Below are 6746 nucleotides of genomic sequence, written 5' to 3'. Positions count from 1 at the left end.
GGCAAGACTCCCGATAACGCAGTCATCCATGGGCGATTCTCTGGCATCAACTTCAGAAGTGGCTATTCGCTATCGAACTATAGAAGCGTTATTCTAATTTTTCCGCCAACGTATGGTTGACCTACTACCGGCATCCTTCACTCGTTATCCATTTTGGCAGACTAATTGTAACAGACAACAGGGGAAAACTTTGACCTTACGCAAGCACGCGCAAGCAGACCTACACATATTTAGCCTTAAGTGTATTGTTCCGCTGTTACATCGAAAAAATATGTGTATTTCAGTCACGTGTATATCAATAGAAATTTGTTCGTTTAATTGACAAGAGCGTCTGTGTCAAAGAAGTGGTAGCTTGCTTTAGGCGAAGAAGAATTGAGCATCCGCTATTAGCACAAACCAAGGCCGCTTAGCACGCTTTTAAGAAAGCGAGGGAGAGAGAATCCTATTACAAGAAAGCATTTCAGAGGTTGGATTTCCAAAAGTAGGTGTGCAAATCTGCAAGCCTGCCGCCTTCTGGTGACTGAGACATTCGTGAACAAGGTTGTTCTTCTGGAACAATAGTAGCACTGCATCATGTGCAACAGAGCGTTTGTATCGTTTGGTTAGCGTGAGATCGGAGAGGAGACAAAATATGAGCCTTTACACCCGACGACGACTCTCGACGCTATGCTGCCGCACGTCACCGACGAAGAGAATCTTGACGTCAACGCCTTTCTGCAGCCTACGGATAAAGAACCAGTAGCGTACCGACAGCCGACACTACAACCACCGCCGGCACTACGTTGAGTAATAGCCCAGTGACCGGGTTTGGACCCCGATACGCAGACGAGGACTCAGTGAGAGACTGTTGCGACGCTATTTCGGACACTACAAGATCATCCGACGTATTGGCGAACTAGAGTGTGAGGTCGTGCCAGACGGCATTTCGCATTCACAGTGGCGCCGCGCACGATCTGAAGTGGTCCACGTGGTGCGTCTTAAGCCCTTTACGCACGCTGACCAACTTTCTTATTTTGTTGTTTCTTTGCTACGGGTGTTTTTGTTTATTGCTTTTGTTTCTTGGCAGCATCAGGTCGATGCTCTTTATGAAGGGGGGTATTGGCACGTGTACTTTATCTTTTCCGTGTGACCGCTTGTCACCGCCTAACAAATGTTATCACCCATTGCAGGACGCGCCTGCATGTATCGGAAGTTTCTGGAATGTCATCGATGGTTCCATCCGCTCTGTCCCCGAACCTTGTGTAACCTGATTGCGTGTATGTGCGACGCGAATAGTGTGAAACATTGTGGAAGACATGCGGATCCCATCGATTACTCTGGAACATTCGACGACTGATGTATAAAATTTGATGCGCTTGACCCGCTAATCAAATTTTGGACGGTCGCCGACTGTGTTCGCCGCTTTCATTGAGCTTTGAGTGTGGCCTGTTTTTGTGGGCCCAGGTTCGCCCAATAAAGTTAGTTTCGCCATTGACAGTTTTATTGCTGTGTCCTCGACCGTCACTACCACGTGACAATATAGAGCAAAAAAGAAAAAGTAGGCAGCCGAGCACCTCGTAGGACGCCATACTTTACCGGAAGGCAGCCAGAGTGTTGTTTTTCCACCTTGACCTATTGGTTGCGATTGTTTAGATAGGCTGAAATCCAGAAAAATATTAATTCTGGTGTATGCCAATCAACCGAAGTTTTGCAATTAGTTTATCGTTTTTAACTGTATGGAATGTTTTTTTGCAATGTACAAACTGTTGGTATCCAGACAAGCTGCGCAAGTGTGAACTTTAGTAACCAATGGTGTTCTAGGCGAAAATCCTTTGTCGAAGTGCATGTTGATAATCTGTTAAAAGTGAGTGTTCTTCTAAGAATTCATTTAATTTCTGAGCTACTACGCGTTCGATAATTTTACTACACGACGATGTTAAGGAGATCGGACGATAATTTTGTAGTAATTTACGGTGGCCTTTCTTGAATATCGGCACAACTCGGGCTGACTTACAGTCATCTTGCGACTTCTTTCTTTTTTATTTTGTCCAGCGGCAACTATTCATTTATACTTGTTGTATCTTTATTTATTATATCCTAAAAACAGTAACCAGCTCCTATTAATGGCCCCAGTGACTCCTAAATATCACGAATTTAAATATGCATTTGTGAAATGGCCCACAATACTTTACACTAAGTTATATATACAAAGCTCATACTGCGTATTCTCGATGCCTTAACACAACGATCTGGTCTCAGTTCGAGAAGTAGCCATTATTAAGGCATCATGTTTAACTATACAGTGGAAAGACTACTTTTATGGTGGTGTTTTTTGCCGCCTAAATGTTACTCTGGTGACAGCGAGTATACAACGACTGGCGGATTGCCAACCTTGATGCCTGAAATGTGTAACAATTACGTTCGAGCAGAAAAACTGATACTCCATTGAAACTAATAAAAAAACGGGGTGAGCAGCGTTAAACGATGGTGTGTAATTATCAATAATATTAATAAAGAATCCTATAAATACTCGTTCAAAATAGGACGGGCTTTGCATAGTCATACGTGCATTCTCAGATTGCATCCTCATATGTGCCTGCAGGTGTTCTTAATATTTTTATTTCTTATTATTTTATTTTATTTTGTTACTCCACTCTGATCTACAAAGCTTTTCCCGCTTTTTGAGCGTAAATAAATAAAAAAATATTTATCTTGGCTGCGCAAGCATGCATTGCGCATCATCAGCTACGGAGTGTGGGCATGTTGGGAGCTATTTTGGCAATTGATTTTTATCCAATGAAGCGCTGCATTTCTCAATTGCTAGCCTGAAATAGTAAATATTCTCGCTATGTGGACGCTGGGCACAATAACTAAAACATAAAAGTGCTCGTGTACGGCCAACCTAATGCAACCCTGAAAGATCTAAGCACCAATCGGCATGAAATACTTGCGTCGACCACCGGCATCGTTCTGACTCACTTCAGATATCGTACACCTTAATCACAAAAACGTATATATATATATATATATATATATATATATATATATATATATATATATATATATATATATATATATATATATATATATATATATATATATATATATATATATATATATATATATATATGTATATATACGTTAGCCTCGTGTATGACGTCGATGGCGCTGCCCAACACAGCGATCACTGCGGTTGGTGCACCAGCGAGCCACATACAAGTTTTGTGCTTGGGCACCGTCTTTTTGCTCTGTAAAGCAGTGCGACATGGAGCACATAGAAAGAAAGCGACGGCCAATCGTCCAGGCACAAATACTGTAAAACATGTGAGTGCGTCGTAGAGAACGAGATGAACAAGACTAAGAAAAGATAGATTTTCGTCCTCTTCTTTTGTAAAGCTAAAAAGAAAAAAAAACTACACTGGCGAACCCCGCAGTGAGACCTCGCATGGTCATGCCGCATGCTTGGACGATGCGGTAACAAGCACAACAAGATTTATAACCAAGCATGGGTACCCCTGCTTCGGAGGCTCGCGCAGACCACAGCTGGTCATTCGACAACTCGACAATTCGCACTGTACAGTATGCTGTTGTTAGCAACCAAACCTCTTGTTATACGTCGGCGAAGACCTCGTGCAACAAATGAGGTAATCGTGCAGCGTATCTACAGATAACACTTTTACTCCAAGAGCTCAACTTATTCTGCATCAGAAGGGTACCCACGCTGTTAGGATCGTCTTGTCTCGTAACTACTCACTGCTGCTGTACCACAGCATAGGATGACAGTGACAATGCTCCAGTACGGTGACATTCATGAAACGAATTTTCAGAAATACCCAAATTATTTCCGGGGCTGACTGTAGGCGCAAACACGCGCGCACAAATCGCGCAAGGTGCAGCGTTCGCCTCGACGCCACTTGAAACTGCTGCCACGCCGGCTTAAACCACTTCAGTACGTCTCGAAGAAGTGTTTCGCACTTATAAGACGCCACGTCATACTAAATGGACTGCGCGAGCGCGAAAAGAATAACCAAAAGCCGCCTGGCATACAGCTTGGAGCGCTCACCCATGCCAGCATGCTGACTGCCTACAGATGGCGCCACCTCGTGCGCAATATGGCGGTGCCTACCATAAAGAAAAGGTCCAAACTATGGCGGCTAGAGGGGGAGGTGTAAACATCGGCTGGGCTGCGCCGCGTGTGGCGGTGCGGCATTTTTTCATGACGACGACAGGTGGCGCGCTCGTCGACTCCGAGATGCCTAGCGCGAGGTTGTGTTTGAGCAATCTCTCCGGCTCTAAGCGCACGTTGTGAAGTTAGCTTCGCCTGCCCTGCTTTTGTCTGCTTGTCACAAGGAGTTCTCAGCAGCTATCTTGACCCACGCCACTGCAAAAATTTGGTCGATATGCAGGATGAGCTGGGTAATCTCCTGGATGTGGGTCACCTAGTTCGTGAGATGGTAAAGCATTGTGATGCGATGCCAGATCATCGTGAAATGGTGGGGTCAAATAGTGACTCTCGCATAACGTTAGCGGGTATGTGACCAGGAAAATGCTAATAGAGAGTTTTAGAATAGGGGCCCCAAACGTTTTGGGGCCCCTATAGAATAGGGGCCCCAAAGAAATAGCGTCGAAGCCACTGCGCATGCGCGAGACGCGAACTGCGTTTGGGTTTTGCGTTGGGAACGCCATTTCACCGATTTAGCGGGAGCTCAAATAGCGTTCCCAAAAGTTTTGCGTCAACAAATATGGCGGCACCCATCGAAGCGACGGCTCTAACCTAGCACCAAACTGGGTTCGATTCGCGGTAACGCGTGAAGTTCGCAAGCTAGGAGAAGTGACTGCAGTTATCGCATTCTCTCAACTAGCGTGTGTTATGAAGACTAATTAATTAGACGCCGCTGATTCCAAATTCGGGTGTGGATATTATGGCTCGTAGGCCTAATACGGCTAAGCTTGGCTGGTGAAGGCACGTAAAGTTGGTTTTGTTGCTCAAAACTAAGCACAACCAATTGTTTGCTGCTTGAAGAATAACCTCTAAATTGTAAATAAACACGAATACACGCAAGTCAAAATTACTATTCATATCATAAAATGGCATAGTTTATTTAATTATTTTTAATCGTTTTTCTTAGACGCCGTAGTGGCGCTGTCAGCGCAAGACGCTATCCGCAACGCAAAGCCCTATTCTAAAAATCTTCACTCCTGCGTGCCCCAACGCTAACACCCGCAAAGCTCTTTGTGGCCCTAAAATATTGGGGCCCCTATTCTAAAACTCTCTAATGAGAACAAAGCGCGAAGAGTGTTCCCAAGCTGTTGCTTCAAGCAAAATACTCGCGGTTGCTTCCGGAAGAGTCGTGCCTTACCAACCAGATGGATAAAGGTGGCCTACTTTACCTATCTCATGTACTAAACGACTTGGTTGCTGCGATGGAAGACGCCTTCACCCATTGTTTCAGCTTTAACAAGTTGAAGGCTGCCTGCATCATGGACCTTATTTCCAGCCTGTCAATAAATATGCTGGATATGATTGGCTGTGCGCAACATAGCGTAGAAATCACCAACCAAGTGATACGGTTTTTTGTCATCACGAGGTTGCACGTCCTTGTCGCAGGAGAGAACGCATTGAAGCAAGGGAAACTAGAAAAAATGAAGTACCTCAAGCTGAGGCGGGCAACATAACTGCCTAACTGCAAAGTTTATATCAGCAAGACCAACATAAAGTGTTTGTATATGCATGTAAAACAGGAATTGTTCACGTCACATTGTCTGCCCAGAAATATCTGCATTCTGAACAGAACATCCCACCCGACAAATTATTATTGTTTGCATTGCACCTTGTTCACTCTTTCTGGGTATATACCTCCATTTTATAGTGGATCTGCGCTCCATTTCCTGTCATATTGTTTGTTTGAGAGCTAATGACCATGCACATATAGTCGTGTGTATTATATTATTATTATTATTTTTTGTAAGGCATTTTTGGCATTGTCTGAGCGGTACTAAATACGCGAACTTAGTTCATTGCGGGTTTCTAATATTGGAAACCAAATTTCCCTTAGCGCTCTCATTATGCTGAGTTTTGACCATTGGTGCCTAAAGTTCTACCTTTCATTGCAAAATTAAATAAACTTGAAATAATCATGGTTGACTCTAGCGGCCCGTTTCAACGGCTGAGGCGCGCACTATCCGGTAGACGATTAGGACAAGCGCCTGTAGCTCAAGGCAATAACAAAGTCACGCCGGACAGAACTGCATACGGCACCCCATAATAGTCCCTTAAAATGTAAAAGCGGCACTGGCAAACCGCAAGCAACCGCCTATTGCGGAAGCTTTCTCTGTTCGGTGGAATTATGAGTTTAACAATTATTGCACTGAGCGCGAAGCTAAAGCAGGCGATAAAATGACCAAAATTTAGTACATAGTACGTTAGGCCAGCTGCAGCGATAAAGTCGCCTAGCCTTTAAAAGGATTTTCCGATACGCGTATTGGGCCCCAACAAGCCGCGGAGCGAGAAAGCACTTCACAGCGGAACCAAACAACCGCAGCGGACCTTAGCCAGCGTACGGGAGGCATCTCGGAGCCGACAGCAGCGCCGCCGCATCGTCCTAAACAAATGCTGCCTCTCAGGCGCATCTCAGGTATGGTGTCTATCTCAGGCGCCCCCTCTAGCCACCATAGTCCAAACTAATATTCCATTCTAGCTATATGCGCCAGTTTTCACGTAGTAGTACCAGTACATAGCGAAATTTTATTAATCATTGTACACCAAT

Source organism: Dermacentor albipictus, unplaced genomic scaffold, assembly GCF_038994185.2.
Source record: "Dermacentor albipictus isolate Rhodes 1998 colony unplaced genomic scaffold, USDA_Dalb.pri_finalv2 scaffold_19, whole genome shotgun sequence".
NCBI lineage: Eukaryota > Metazoa > Arthropoda > Arachnida > Ixodida > Ixodidae > Dermacentor > Dermacentor albipictus.
This window is presented reverse-complemented; position numbering follows the sequence as displayed.